We start from the raw sequence: 16803 nt of genomic DNA on the forward strand, positions 1-16803 counted from the left end.
TCTCAAAGCTACCTCTCCTTTTGCCAGTACAGGAGACTGCCACTCAAAAATTTAATTTTCTCTCATAGTATATTCACACAGTCTCACAGAAAAGCACAATCACACATTTTGGAAAGAAATAAGAGATGGCTGAGAGGAGTGGTATGCTTATCATATAAATAGAGGTAACCTCAAATAATAGACTATTTATAATCATACAAACATGAGGAACAACAGAAGAAAATAAGCAATACCTAAAGGTGAGTCCTCAAATGGAAGTGATGATAGTGGAGGAATAAACAACACATCAGGATGCTTTAACAAGCTAGTCAGCAGCAAGGAATCATCAGTAGTAGCTGCTTTGGTGGAAAGTTGAACATCAGGATTTGTTGTAGCATCGGGATTTGATTTGTCAGGAGAATGAAATAGGCCATCATCAGTACTTTGAACTGATGGTTCTTGTGGGGCCTGAGGAATATGAGCTGTTTCAACAATTATTGGTGAAGGTTCTTGTGTACTCTCCTCAAATATAGGATCATTAATACCTGCATCCACCTTTGATAATACATCCTGATGAGCCTTCTTTTCTTGCAGTAGTTATTCAGAGTCAGCAAGAAGATCACCTTGAGGAAAATCAACAATGATTTGTGCAGCCTCTTTGTCTACATCTTCCCTTTGAGAAAATGGTTCTTGTGTGACTGGATGTGTCTCAGTTGCTAAATCTATTTGATACTTAGGTTCTTGTGGACTGACATCCATAGCATAGGACTGAGCCTTGTTCTTTTTTCTGATGTACCCAACTACTTTTCCACATTTTCTCTTCAAGCTGCTCTTTTCAGCTAGCTTGGGCACTTCAGTTTCTTTGATCACTGGAATCTTTTTGAGTAGAGCACTAGTATCAGTAGTTGGCTCCTTGGTTCCAGTTCTGTCAACAGAGTCATCAGGAATTTCAACTGTTGATTTCTTTATCTTCATCCTTGACTCATTGGGCATCTGATCATCAGAGTTAGAATCATCTTGCATGATCAGCCTTCTTTTCCGGACTGGAAAACATTTTTCTTTCTTCTCACTCTCACTCAGTAAGGCCTGTTGAGCTCTCTGTTCAAATTTAACAGATTTCTTAACCAGCCTTTTTTTTGGTACAACAGATGCCTTTTGGGAGACACCAGAGGAGGCTAATTGAGGAGCTGGATTAGAGTTCTGTTTAGGAGAAGGAATGCTTGGGTTAGAATTAAGATGGGTAGTGTCTTGTTCCACAGCATCAGTAAATGTTACAGATGTGCCAGCATCAGGATTTACAGGCACTTGTGAAGGAGTAGGTCTATTTCTCAATAGAAATTGTCTGACCTCCCGAGGCAAGAAAGGAGGCCCTGAAAACTTATTCTTTTCATCTCTTTTAATGTGATCAGTGATAGCCTTTTCAGAAATTTGAAACACGGGAAGCAATTCATCATTATCAAATTCAGCATTAGGGCATAAAAAATTAAAAATCAGTTGAAGAAATCTAATATACCCTATTACTCCTGATGCATCTGCTCTCCTAGCAATTATGAATTGAAGAATAGTATTACCATAGTCAAAATTACCAGAGTAAAGGAGATAGTACCTAATTTTCAGAGAAGTAGATGGAAGAGCATCAAAATTTGTTGTTTTATTTAAGAAACACCTGCTGATGCAGTCAAAGAAGAAATTCCAGTATCTCTTCAATTTTGTCATTGTCAATTTGCCAATGGTTGTGATTTCACCTTTATAGCTCAGAGTTATGAGCATATTAAACAGCTGCTCAATAGCACCATCACAAGGAGGCAATCTCAATGCTTGAACCTAGACATCAGCATCAATCTCATCCTACGTCCCTTATATTCAAAAGAGAGAGCAGTGTTTGTTTCATTAACTAGAGCTGTATTCCATACCTGCATTACAACCATGTATGACACCTTAGTAGGATTTGTGAGAGCATACCCAATTGGACATTGGAGTAAGAAATCCTGTATATCATGAAAAGATTGTGGAAACTGCTGATGTGTAAGCAGAGCTAAATAATTATATATGCCAAAGGTGTTTCCATGAATGATAGTGGTTTGACTGAAGAAAGGTGAAACCTCAGAAGATGACATGATGTTTGTACGAGTTGAGGAAGAATATACGTGAGATGTGGATATTGAGGCTGTGTATATGATGATTTGTGTCACAGAAGTTTGTGTGCATATATAAGTTTGTAAAGCTGAGTTGTATGTAACACATATGAAGAAGGAAGCTTAGTGAACTAGACTTATAACATATGGTAATTACTGAAGAATATGATTTGAAAGTGGAGTAAAGTGCGGAATTAGCAACAAAATACGCACAGCTCTTTCAATAAATTACTGTGTGAATTTGTTCAACAGATAGTCCACTATTAAACAATAATTAAATAAGAAATTCAATTTTCAGCACTAAACAATTCAGAAATCATTTTTTAATAATATTCTAAACTAAAAATATTGATCTGTCGTCACTATTTGGAACCTCTTATCTGTTAGGATTTGACAATGTTAGGATTCGGCGATTCAAATTCATCAGGATTTGTCAAAACAACTCAAATTTATTAGAAAACCACAATTTTAATCTCAAGAATCATCAAAAGATACATGTTAAGAGTGTGCTTTAGAGATTAACAGGCTATAATTAAGAACAAGCACATGCATACATGACTAAGGAACATAGATCAGGTCTTGTAAACAAAATAAACAAAATTTCATTAATAGTTCAAGAGAGTACATTTCATGAAATTTTTTATTACATGCATAGGTGATTATAAGAGAATCCTAGTCGAATAGAGAAGAATTTCAACAACCTTAGTCTAAGAAGCAAAGCTGTTGATGTTTATTAGTTCCTCCTGCTCTTCACAAACATCACAGCAAGACGGATGATCCGTTCGTGCTGACGAAGAGCTTCTCGCCTTTCTTCCTCCAGGAAATCGAGATGGAGGCGATAATCCATCTCGAAGAACAGGAGATGCTCCGTGACCTCTTGTGGAACCCAGTTCCACACTTTAATGGCAATGGCAGTGATGTGCCATTCCTGCTGCCAATCTTCACAGCTAAACTCTATATTGAAGGTTTCGTAGTTCATGAACATATTGCATTGAACCATTTTTATGAGAGAGAAAAAAAAAAGAAAGAGAGAGTTGAGAGTTGAGCGTTGAGAATATATGATTGGATTGGATGAGAATGATGGTTTAAATAAACGAGAGAGAGAGAGAGAGGAAATATCAAAGGACTTAGGGTTTGATTAATTATTAAGTGCAGAATTAACTTAATGATTTAACCTAAAAATATTTTATTGAAGCGCGTCTCCCTGGACTGATTTGCAATTATGACAATGATATATATTCATACATGCACATTTAGCAAATAAATTCACTTAATTTATCATGCATATACTAAAATACATCAAAAATTCCCAACGTAATATCTTCACCAACATTTAGGACACATTAGGATTTGATCAATATACATCAGGATTTGATCAAATATAAATTAAAAGAAAATTATTTGTCCCAACTAACCATACAAAGTTCATTGACAAGCTTTGTAAATGTTGCTTCAAGTAATGACTTTGTGAAGATATCAACCAGCTACTGATCAGTAGGAACAAAATGAAGCTCAATCGTTCCTTCCATGACATGCTCTCTTATAAAGTAATATCTGATGCTGATATGTTTTGTAAGAGAGTGTTGCACTGGGTTTCCTGTCATAGCAATAGCACTTTGATTATCACAATAAATAGGAATTTTAGAAAATGATAATCCATACATGATCTGATTCCTCATCCATAACAACTGAGCACAGTAGCTCCCAGCTGCAATATATTCTGCCTCAGCAGTTGAAGTAGAAATGGATTTCCGCTTCTTACTAAACCATGAGACTATTGTTCCTCCCAAGAACTAACAACTTCCACATGTACTCTTCCTGTCTATCTTGCATTCAGCAAAGTCAACATCCGAATATCCACACAATCCAAAATCAGCTTCCCTTGCATACCAGAGACCAAGTGATACATTATCCTTGAGGTATCTGAAAATTCTCTTCACTGCAATAAGATGTGGCTCCCTAGGATTTGCCAGAAATATTACACACAAACAGGTGGCAAATATAATTTATGGCCTACTAGCCGTTAGGTACAAAAGAGAACCAATCATACCTCTGTAGTTTGTGACATCAACTGCTGTACCTTCATGATGATCAAGCTTTGTAGCAGTTGCCATATGAGTAGTTTCAGTTGCACTCTCTTGCATATTAAATCTTTTCAACAGATTCTTTGTGTACTTGGATTGATTAATGTAGATGCCATTATCAGTCTGTTTAATTTGCAATCCCAAGAAATAGCTCATCTCTCCTATCATACTCATTTGATATCTTGATTGCATCAACTTTGAGAACTTATCACATAGTTTTTGATTAGTTGATCCAAAAATGATATCATCCACATAAATTTGAACTAAAACAAATCTTTACCTTGATTCAAATAAAATAAAGTTGTATCTATTATACCTCTTTTGAATCCACTTTCAAGAAGAAGTTGAGCAAGGGTCTCATACCATGCTCTAAGTGCTTGCTTTAGTCCATAGAGTGATTTGTCAAGTCTATAAACATAGTCATGATGTTTAGGATCTACAAAATCTGGTGGCTGTTCAACATAGACTTCTTCTTCAATTTCTCCATTAAGAAATGCATTCTTGACATCCATATGAAAAACTTTAAACTTCTTGTGTGCAGCATATGCCAAGAAAATTCTGATTGCTTCCGGCTTAGCAACAGGAGCAAAAGTTTCATCATAGTCAATGCCTTCCTGTTGGGAATATCCTTTAGCCACCAATCTTGCCTTGTTTCTGACAATGGTTCCATCAGAGTCAGTCTTATTTCTGAAGACCCACTTTGTGCCTATAATTGACCTATTTTTGGGTCTAGGCACCAGCTTCCAAACTTCATTTTTTTCGAATTCATTCAACTCTTCTTGCATAGCTATGACCCAATCTGCATCCTTAAGTGCATCTTCCACTTTCTTTGGCTCTTCTTTTGAAAGTAGATTGTGATACAAACATTCATTTTGAGTTGCACTCCTTGTCTTTATACCTTCATTAGGATTTCCAATGATCAGATCAGGAGTATGATCTTTAATCCATTTTGTGGCACTAGGAAATGTCCTTCTTGAGCTAGATGCTCCCCTTGAATCATATGCCTCATCAAATGAATTTGAGGCTCCCCCTGAATCAGTGTTGTTATCTCCTGATGAAGTATTGAGAATTGACTCATGTCCATCTGATATTGAATCATCATTAGATTCTGAATGACCAGATTGAGAAGAACCTTGAGTTGATTCTTCAGTGTTAGTACTATCAGTTGAACCTTGTTGTTGCTCCCCCTCAACATGTGCAGGTTCATTAGTACAATGATCATCTTCAGGATCTGAAGGAGTATCAGGATTTGGATCATCAGTAATTGACAGTCCATTAGAGTTTGATGCAGATTCTAACAGTGCATTTTCATTCACACAGATTAGACTTTCATGGGGCTCTTCTTCGAAACCAGGAATCTTCTTATCATCAAAAGATACATTAATGGAGATAACTACAGTATTAGTTCTCAGATTGAAAACCCTGTATGCTCTTGATGGTGAGTAACCAACAAGGATTCCTTCATCAGCTTTTGATTCAAATTTTCCTAGCTGATCAGTATGAGTTCTCAGAACAAAGAACTTACATCCAAAAACAAGAAGATGTTTGAGACTGGGCTTTTTTTCTTTCAGCATCTGTTAAGGAGTGACACCATGTCTGTTGATCAGTGTGATATTCTGAGTATAACAGGCTGTGTATACTGCTTTAGCCCAAAAGTAAGTGGGTAGCTTGGCTTCTTCTAGTAGAGTCCTGTCAGCTTCAATCAGGGTTCTGTTCTTTCTCTCAACAACACCATTTTGTTGTGGTGTTCCAGGAGCTGAGAATTGTTGTTGTATGACTTCCTCCATTTTTGAGTTCTTGAACTCAGTGCCATTATCACTTCTCATTATTTTTACTTTAAAGTTGGATCTATTCTCAATTTGCCTTATATAATCCAGAAGAATTTTTGGAGTTTCATCCTTCCTGTGTAGAAAATAAACCCAAGTGTATCTAGTAAAATCATCAACAATTACAAGTGTGTACCTTTTTTGTTGATAGACATTATGTTTACTGGTCCAAAGAGATCCAAGTGTAACAAATGATATGGCTCAGTGATAGAGAATTCTGTTTTACTTTTGAAAGATACTCTTCTTGGCTTGGACTTTTGACAAGCATCACAAAGACTATCAGATAAGTATAGCATATTTGGTAATCCTCTTACTAGCTCCTTCTTGGCAAGTTCATTGATTGAATTGAAGTTGAGATGTGGGAGCTTCTTGTGCCAATTCCAGCTCTCATCTACTGATGCCTATGAGAAAAGGCAAGTAGCTTCTTGCTCAAGACTTTCATGTAGTCTTGCTTCATACATGTTTCCATGTCTGTATCCCATCAAGACAACTTTCTTTGTCTTGTTATGAACAACTTCACAGTGAGAGTCATAGAAAAGCACATTATAACCTTTTTCAGTGATTTGACTGATGCTTAGTAGATTGTGCTTCAGTCCTTCTACCAGAGCTACATTCTATATTACTACCTTTCCAATTATCAAGTTGCCATATATTTCCATCCCTATAAGATACATCTGGACCAGCCTTCTTCTCAAATTCTGACAGTAGGGATTTATTTCCAGTCATGTATCCTGAACATCCACTATCCAAGACAAGAGTATTTTTCCTGTTACCCTGCAGTAAGAGGAGTGATTAGTTAGAAGGATTGTTAAGGACCCATACTTGTTGGGCCCTTATTTTGGACAACTTAAGTCTTTGTGATTCAGGCTTACTTCTGACAGTTTTTCCCTTGTCAGGATTTATCTCATCAGAGGTAGATTTAGTAGAACTAGAAGAATTAAGCACATAAGCAGTTTTATTGAATTTAGGCAAAGGTTCATAATAGTTGTGATACAGCTTATGATAGGAACTACAAGTGTAAATTGAATACCAACTGTTACCACAATGAAAACAAGGATTTTGTGGTTTGTAAAATACTGATCTACCCCTAACATCAGACTCGGGAATAGCAGTTTTCATTTTCTTACTCCTCCTGCAATCAATAGCAAGATGATTAGTATTACCACAGTTAAAACAAGTTTTTCTAGGAGCATTGGGAACAAACTTATAGTTAGAATCCTTAGAAATACCTTGCTTACCATTCATGTTTCTTTTAGGACTTTTTACTTGAGGTTTGTCAATAAACTCAGTGTTATGGATTAAAAACTAAGATATATAATTGCTGTATTTATTATTAAGGAACGTGAGCTTCGAGGTTCCATTTGACTGCTCTTGTGTTTCGTGACTCAATCTACCTTAACAAGATGCCTACGTACCTTGCTGATTGCCAAGGATCAAGTCAAAAAACGTAGTTCTTGGTGATACTTGCCCTCGGGGCTATGGAGGCGAGGGCTCACCAAGGATGTAGTGACTTTCATGTCCTCCAAGGACTAAGTCCAAAACGTAGTTCTGATTGGTGAGGTGAGGCCCCTTATATAGATGTTGAGAGTCCTTGAATTGGACTTGGGTTAGGAGACTTGGTGGGCAAGTCTCAGAATGGACTTTGGAGTCCTAAGTGGTAGGAAACTGATTCCTTATCCTTTTAGGTCCCTTGGAGGCTAATCTACTAGGATTTATGTCCTTATTGGGAATCTTCTTAATAGCTGATTTTTCCCTTATTAATTAATTACGAAAATAATTAATAATCAGGGTCTTGGGCCTCTTCTAATGGGCTTAACTGTCAGCCCAATGTCAATACAATTAATGTGATATTAATTACGCAATCAAGGTTTATTTTATTCCCTATCATTTGCCCCCCAACTTCTGGGAAATCGTAAAATATTTCGCAGAAGTTAAGTTCATTTGTTCCCTTACAGGGTATCGTTTTGGCGTAAAGTGTGGAGCGACCTACACATTTACAATGATTTTCCTTGTACACGGCTTCAAGGTTGTTTTTTAGAACTTCCCTATCATTTTCTTACCTTTTTCCCTTTCTTTAGGAATTTTCTGGTATATTTCAGGAATTTTCCCTTAATTTTTGAGATTTTTCTCCTAATTTTCAAGAATATTCTGATACTCACAGATATTACTTCTTTAATATTTCAAGAATATTTTATCAAAAATAATTTTTGAAATTATTTTCAAATTTTCCCTAATTTTTCTGGGATTTTTCTGAAATTTTCAGCCCTTTTTCGACCAGGATCCTAGTCGAAATTTCGACCTGAATCCTAGTCGAAATTTCGACCTGAATCCTAGTCGAATTTTGGGGCAGGATTTCAATCCTGGTCGAAGGATTTCGACTAGGATCCACGACCTGGATTTCGACCAGGATCCTCGTCGAACCTTCGACCTAGATTTTGGTCGAAATCTATGTCCTTCTTTGTTTCCTGGTCGTAAGGTTTCGACTAGGATTTACGACCTGGATTTTGACCAGGATCCTAGTCGAACCCTCGACCTGGATTTTAGTCAAAATTTCTGTGCTTGTTTGTTTCCTGGTCGTAAGGTTTCGACTAGGATTTACGACCTGGATTTCGACCAGGATCTTAGTCGGACCCTTGTCCCGGATTTTGGTCGAAATTTCTGGCCTTGTTCTCGAAAAATATTGTGTTTGATTCAGGAATTCAACCTCAATCCTGGTCTTATTTACCTGGACTTCGACCTCAATCCTGGTCTGGACTTCGACCTCAATCCTGATCTGGACTTCGACCTCAATCCTGGTCTGGACTTCGACCTCAATCCTGGTTTGGACTTCAACCTCAATCCTGGTCTTTTTTAACCGTAATTTTCGGGTGTCTGTTCGAAAGAATTCGAATAGAATTCATGACCTCAAATTCGACCTCAATCCTGATCTATGGTCTTTGGATTGGGCTTATTTTTGGGCTAATTTTTCCAAATCCTATCTGGATTCGGGCCTCGTTTCTGGCCTTTACTTTTCCAAATCCTTTTTTGATTTGGGCCTCGTTTTGGGCCTCTATATTTCCAAATCCATTAAGGATCAAAAGAGATCGTTAAGAATCTTCGAGGACATTCCGGAAGGTTCTGGAATGTGGGCTTTTTCTTATCATTTTGATTAACATAATCGTCCCTTAAGACTATCGATTTGTGTTTAGCCTCAGCCAGACTTTTCTGATTATTTTCTAGTGAACGTTCTATTCTTCATGAAACTTGTTTTTGTGGATGTCCTAGTCTTCACGAAATTTGTTCTCATGGACTCTTTAGCCTTTGCGGAACTTGTTCTCATGGATGTTCTTCTCTTCACGAAACTTATTCTCATGGACTCTTGGTAGGCCAGAATCTCACCTCTGTGAGCGTCTTACTCTTCATGAAGCTTATTTCCCTTCGTAAGGGTTCTAGTCTTCATGAAACTTATTTCCGTGGAAGTTCTTATCTTCACTAGGAGCATCTCTTGGCTCTAGTTCATGGTTTTCTTGAAACCTTCTCTTAGGGGCCATCCCTATTAGTTCCGGACGTCTGTAGACGTTCCTTCGAGGACGTCCTAGTCGGCCTAACCCTCCATGTAGAGGAGTCAGCTTCAAGGACTCTTGTTCGGCCATAGAGACCAAGCCCATGAGGCCCTGGTCGGCCGTAACCTTAATTTCTAGAGCTTCTTGGCCCTTCGGGATCTTATTTTGTGGAAGTTCTTGAACTTCAATATTCTCAATGGCTACTCGGCCTCCTCTGGTCGGTCAAGGGGAAACATTTTTGCTTTCTTGGACAACATGTCTCGATGGACCTAGAACATAAACTATCACATTCATGTTCTTGATGGGTTCTCATAATTCAAAGGAACCTTGTTAAAGCTGGCCTAACCCCTCTTATTTTTCCATTGGTTAAGTTTGTTTCAATTAGGCGAACAACTTCCTGAGGCGGGGATGTGCGGGGCTCATGCCTTGTATTTGGTACATCTATTCTTTTTAGAACTTTCAATACTTCACAAATTGAAGGAGGAGCCTGGCTGGCTTAAGGCATCTCTTGGAGGCCGGTCTGCTGGAGTTTGTAATGTAGATTTCAATTGACCATATACATTTTGTGAAGTTAGCTTTCTAATATCTTTTTCTTATTTGGCCAATGCCTACTTTGCAGCTTTTTTTAGTAAGAGTGCAAAATGAAGGAGGGAGCACATGGCCTTGGAGGCATTTGATGAAGAAACTTGAGAGAAAGCTTCAGAACTGGGATTCTAGAGCTCTCTTAGCGTTTATCGACGATCGGAAGACTTATTCAAGATGATGGACACCCATGATGATGAGGTGCGCTCCGTTAATATGTCCCTTGGCTCTGTTCATAGCTCTTACCCGGATATGGTAAATTTGCAGGGCTTTCTTAGCCTTTGGGTTGTTTCTGAGGTTGCCATTATTGGCTAATCATCTGATTTTGGACTATAGATTGTTCTTCAGTGTTTAGGCCTTGCATGGCTTTGTTTGCCGTGTGTGGCTTTTATCTACTTGCGGTCCTTCATGGACTTGAACATCTTCAGTGTTTAGGCCTTGCATGGCTTTGTTTGCTTTTTCTACTATTTCTTTCAAGTACTTGTATTATTTTATGGGAGTTGGTTTGCTAGCCTTTTCATAGCTTTCCCTTATTTTTCCTCGTACTTGTACTAAAATAGATAAGCAAACTCAACCATATATGGTATGAACCAAACATTTCTAAAACAAGTTTATGAAAACTCTTGGGATTCATCCCTTACACAATTCTTAATAATCCTCAAACTAAAACATGTAAATCCTAAGCAAACAAAACTTCAAGGTGCTTTTCAACCTACTTGTCATCTTGACAAGTGAGAATCGTACTCGATCATTTTACATGTAGTAAACCTTCAGGTTTTGTGCATGCCAAGTTCTCGGGATTTCATAACCATCCCTAGTCTCTAGCTTGTAGGTTCCTCTTCCCTGAACACTTTTGACCTTGTATGGCCCTTCCCAATTTGGGGAAAGCTTCCCTTTCTGCCCTACACCAGAAGCTTCCACCTTCCTTAAGACTAAGTCACCCTGTTTGAAGAACCTTTCTTTAACCCTCCGGTTGTAGTAGAATGAAGCCTTTTTCTGATATTCCACTATCTTCGCATGTGCCTCATTTCGCACTTCATCAATTAGATCCAGGGCTAACCTTTGCCCTTCCTCATTTTCCTCAGCATTGAAAGCTTGAATCCTGGGGGAGAAATGTGATATCTCTACAGGAACAACTGCTTCTGCACCATATGCTAACATGAAAGGGGTTGCTCCAGTCGTGACTCGACAGGTAGTCCTATAGGCCCATAGTATTGGGAGTATTTCATCCACCCAGTTATTCCTTGACTTCTCAATCCTCTTCTTTAGTCCATCCAGGATTATTCGATTCGCCACTTCTCCTTGCCCATTGGCTTGCGGGTGAGCCACAGAGGTGAATCGCAACTCAATTTCATTCTCCTCACAATACTTCTTGAATTCCTCATTGTTGAATTGTGTTCCATTGTCAGTGACTAGGATGCACGGAATTCCATACCGGCACATGCTATTTTCCGACAGGAATCGTGCAACTTGCTTAGTTATGATTTTGGCCAAAGGCTTGGCTTCAATCCACTTAGTAAAATAATCAATGGCTACAATCAGGAACTTCATTTGTGCCATGGCCATGGGGAAAGGCCCCAATATATCCATTCCCCACATAGCAAAGGGGATGGGCGAGTTGATGGAGGTCAGCATCTCGGGAGGTTGTCTAACGACTGGTGCGTGCTTCTGACAGCGGTCACACTTTTTCACATATTCTTTGGCATCAGCCATCATTTCTGGCCAATAGAAGCCTAAACGAGTTATCTTATGAGCTAAGGCCCTGCCCCCCAAGAGATGCCCACATATGCCTTCATGTACTTCTTCAAGAGCCAAGAGAGCCTCATCGGGCCTGAGACACCTTAAGAAGGGAACCACGAAAGATCTTTTATACAGAATTCCATCTATCAAAGAGTATCTTAGTGCTCGAACAGCCAATTTTCATGCTTCGGTGGCATCATTTGGAAACCAACCGGTTTGAATGTGAGCCTTAATGGGATCAATCCATGATGTCCCCAGGACTATAGGAGCCACAAGCTTAACATCAATGCTCCGTGTTTTCAAAACGTGATGGTATACACTTCCAGAACTTTCTTCCATCTCAGATGAAGCAAACTTTGACAATGCATCTGCCTTAGCATTTTCCTCCCTTGGAATGTGCTCAACATTGCATTCATCGAATTGGGTCATCACGGCCCTTACTAGGCGGACATACTTAGCCACCCTTGCCTCAAACTCTCCCTTCACCTGGGATATGACCAACTTCGAGTCTCCACGGACTTTTAAGTTCTTGACTCTAAGTGTCCCTGCTAAGCCAAGACTAGCTATCAGAGCTTCATATTCTGCCTCATTATTTGTGGTTGGGAAGTCTAACTTCATGGCATACTCAATTAAGAACCCATCAGGGCTTTGTAAAACCAATCCTGCTCCACTTGAATTTGTTTTTGATGCTCCATCAAAATAGAGAACCCAATATTCTTTCTCCATATCATCCTTCTCTTTGTCCTCCTTATCAACTTCCTTGTCTTGAGGTATGGTATCTTCCTACCCCCCGACTTCTTGGTTGGGTATGGTACATTCCACCACGAAGTCAGCTAATGCCTGGGCTTTTATTGTCGTCCGTCGCTTATACTTGATGTCGAACTCTCCCAGCTCTATTGCCCATTTGATCAACCTCCCACTAGCCTTAGGACTATGAATGATATTTCTCAGGGGCTGATTTGTTAGTACCTCAATTTGATGAGCCTGAAAGTAAGGACGTAACTTTCTTGAAGCCATTACCAAGGCTAGAGCATATTTCTCAATAGTTGAATAATTCAACTCAGCACCATACAGAATTTTGATGACATAGTATACGGGTTTCTGGATTTTCAGTTCCTCCTTAACCAACACAGTGCTCAAGGCACTCTCTGAAACGGCCAAGTACAAGTATAAAACTTCATTCAAAGCTGGTTTGGCCAATAACGGGGCCCGGGCCATATATTTCTTTAACTCCTCGAAAGCCTTCTGGTTTTCCTCACTCCATACAAAGTCCTTAATGTTTTTAGTGACTTGAAGAATGATAAGCACTTGTCTCCTGACTTGGAGATGAATCGTCCCAGCGCAGCAACCCTTCCTGTGAGCTTCTGAACATCCTTGACAGTTTTTGGTGGTTCCATGTCCAGGATTGCCTTTATTTTATCAGTGTTGACCTTGATCCCTCTCTTGGAGACCATCAATCCCAAAAAATTTCCAGATCCTACTCCGAAAGCACACTTTGTAGGATTTAATATCATCTTGTGGTACCTCAGGACCTCAAAAGCTTCCCTCAAATGGGTTATATGATCATTCTTTACTAGACTATTGACTAACATGTCATCAACATAGACTTCCATAGTCTTTCCAATAACATCCTTAAAAATTTTATTTACCAACCTTTGATAGGTGGCTCCTGCATTCTTAAGACCAAATGCCATAACAAGATAACAATAAACACCAAAGTCAGTGATAAATGCACTACGCCATAGATGACCTATCGCAATAGTTTGATCATAAGTGTTACAAATTTATGTTACATTAGCTATGCTCGTCTTTGTCTACCGCAACATCGCACATTTGATGTTACCATAGCCTCAGGAATATGTTTCTATAGAAAGAAAGTGTTACACACTGCAACATCTGTGAACTTGTGTTATCATAGGGTATTAACGGATAAAATATTATCGTTTTACAAAATAACTAAATATATACACATACATATAATATTTGAATTCAAATTAATTAACTTTGTATTATATTTAAATAGAAATTAAAAAAATTAACTTCAATCAAATAAGTGAATAATTCTTTTTGTTTTAAATATTAAGGTAATATTATATTTTTAACATGTTTTAATATTTATATTTTATCTTTAAAAACTCTATGTTATAATTAATTTTATTATTTGAATAAAAAATTAATTATATTTTAAAAAAATTAAAATTATTACTTGAATTTATAAATTGTAGTAAGTGATATTTAAATAATAAAGAATTTGGTTACAATTTATAATAAAAAAATTTATTTTAAGAATAAAATAAAATGCAAAACAGTGAATCAGAGCGGCGGGAAAGTTATTTGGGCCAAAATTTGAACAAAAGGGCAAAAATTTGGATAAGCGGGTTAAATTTTTGGAAAAGTCAAAATACACACACTCTCTCGCCTGGTTCTCTCTCAGTCATTTCTGCAATATTCTACATTTCTCTCAGATTTAAGTGTAAATTAAAACTGGTTTCATTCAATTCATAGATAAACTTTCACAGGATTTGGAAGGTGCTTGAACTGATTCGAGCTTCGAAACAAACTAAGGTTTTTATATTTGATTTGGGGGTTTTTGGTTTTTTTACACAATTCTCCTTTTAATTTGTTTTATCTCTTTGTTTCAGTGTTGATTTGTTTTGCTTTGAGGTCTAATTCAATTTCACAGCTTGCGCTTAGCTTGCACTTCTACATCAAGGTACTCCCTTTTTTCTATATATTCTCTCTCTCTCAATCTCTCTCTGTAAACATATATTTTTATGTTACAAGTTTCTTGTTAAAAATATCAACCCAATTCGACTTAGTTTCGTGATATTTAGTGTTGTTAGTTATTAGTTTTGCATTTTTTTATTATGTTATCTCGAGAATTTTGGTGTTGTTGAATTGAGATAATTATGGTGCATTTGTAGTGCAGATTTTAGGGATTTTATGATAATTGTTTATGTTTATACGAGTTTGTTAAGATTGGTAGTAGTCTGGTTTAAAATTTAGGTGGTATATTTGGTTTTCTTATTGTTTGAAAAGTGTATATTTTGCCTTATCCATGTAAATTTAAAAATGACCAGATTTTGTAGTTTACAAGGGAAAAGATAGCGTAGAGGATGACCGCAGTATTTTGCAACTTAAGATTTTCGATGACCTGCGATGGAGGAACAGGTTGAGGGTTATACATAAACACATGTTTTATAATCAGGTATTATGTTCTGTTATTATAATCCCATGTTCTTGTTCTTGTTTGATTATAATTTCCTCAAAACTGCTTTCTTTTTAGTACTTGCATATATACAAACATGCTCAACTTCATAATTCTTCAGCTAGTAAAACTGAATTCTTTTATTATATCATTAAACATGATGGGAACATTATCTAATTATTTCTATGAGAACTCTGTTGTCGAATATTTTCAGATTAAAAGAATTCCCTATAACAATTTTATCTTTATTTTCATCCATTAGAAATTTGCTCTTTTTTTCACTTACGGGGCTAGCAAATTGATGTTTCATTATTCCACCAAACACGTACTTTCAAGTCATATATTAAATTCAGTAACAATAAATTGATATCCGTACGAAAACTTTAATTGAACTTGAAAAACTACAGATTTATGTCTAGCATAAAACTTTGTCTTCGTAATTGTTGTCAGTGTTCTAAAAATTAGTAAGCACACATGGGTGGTGGCGCAATGCACCTGATTTGGGATCAATCACCTTTTTATTTGGCATTGTTTCCTAGAGACGAGTGTCTAGGAGGCTGGAAAAATTGAAATGTTAGATGAGCACTTGGCGCCTTTCTGGAAACCTGGACGAGATGGGATTCTTTTAACCCTGGTAATGCTATTACCATATGCTTATAGTTTTCAGAAGGATATATGCATCTTAGGTTGTAATATTAATCCCCTCATTTTTTGCAGTCAGTGCCACTAATTGTGACAGAGAAGTAAAATGTAAAGATATGCATATGTTTTGTAATACTAATCACATGAAGCTGAAGTATGTTGCCATATAAATCCTAAATTGACATAAACAGATTCAGTACTGTCTATTGCACACCAGGAGCCATGTATGCTGCCCTATCTACTTTTGTTAATTAGATAACTATTTAATAATATTAAATTTTCTGGATATGCTAGTTATATATTATCTTTATGTTGGTCTTGTTGTGATTAATTTATGATCTTAATGCAGCTACACGAAATATGACAAATAAAAAGGAGTTCCTCTCCTGCTCCTGCCTTCAAAAAAGATATAAAGGTTGCTCATTTTGTATCTTGGTAATATTGATCGGTGTTGCTGACTTGATATGGAATATTATGGTTTAAATAGGTACGCCTAATCTGGGTGATTACTTTCCTGTCTTAAAGAAGATGGACTTACAAGGTATATTACAGAGGATGACAGGTAATTTTGGGAATATATTAATGATATTAGATGGTTTAGTAATAGAGCAACTGGCTTTAGAGAGGTCAGGCACTCTGGTAAAGAAGAATGACGCGCTTGATGAACTAATCAAGATCTCTCCAGGGAGCCGAGAAGAATTTGACAAAACTCATATTGAACACCTTTTGATGGTATGTTAACTCTCTTCTCCCGTTTAAATGAATTTAAGTTTTATAATTTTGTAGATCAAAACAAACAGTAACCTAAAATATTGAAGATGAACTAAGTGCTTATTGAACCAGGATAACCTTCCATATCAGTCACTGATTTAATATGTACAATATCACTAAAAGATATTTGGGTTCTTTTCGTATTGAGGAGTGGGTATCCAATCTACAACATTGCAGCCCTTCGGAAGAAATACATGATCTATTCATGACCTGTAACTATCCAGCAGACACTGAGGGCAAAGTGTCAAATGGTTTGTCAACTTCAAAATAGGATAGCAAGATTACGCCTGGCAT

This window comes from Apium graveolens, chromosome 5 (genome assembly GCF_009905375.1).
Source record: "Apium graveolens cultivar Ventura chromosome 5, ASM990537v1, whole genome shotgun sequence".
Lineage (NCBI taxonomy): Eukaryota > Viridiplantae > Streptophyta > Magnoliopsida > Apiales > Apiaceae > Apium > Apium graveolens.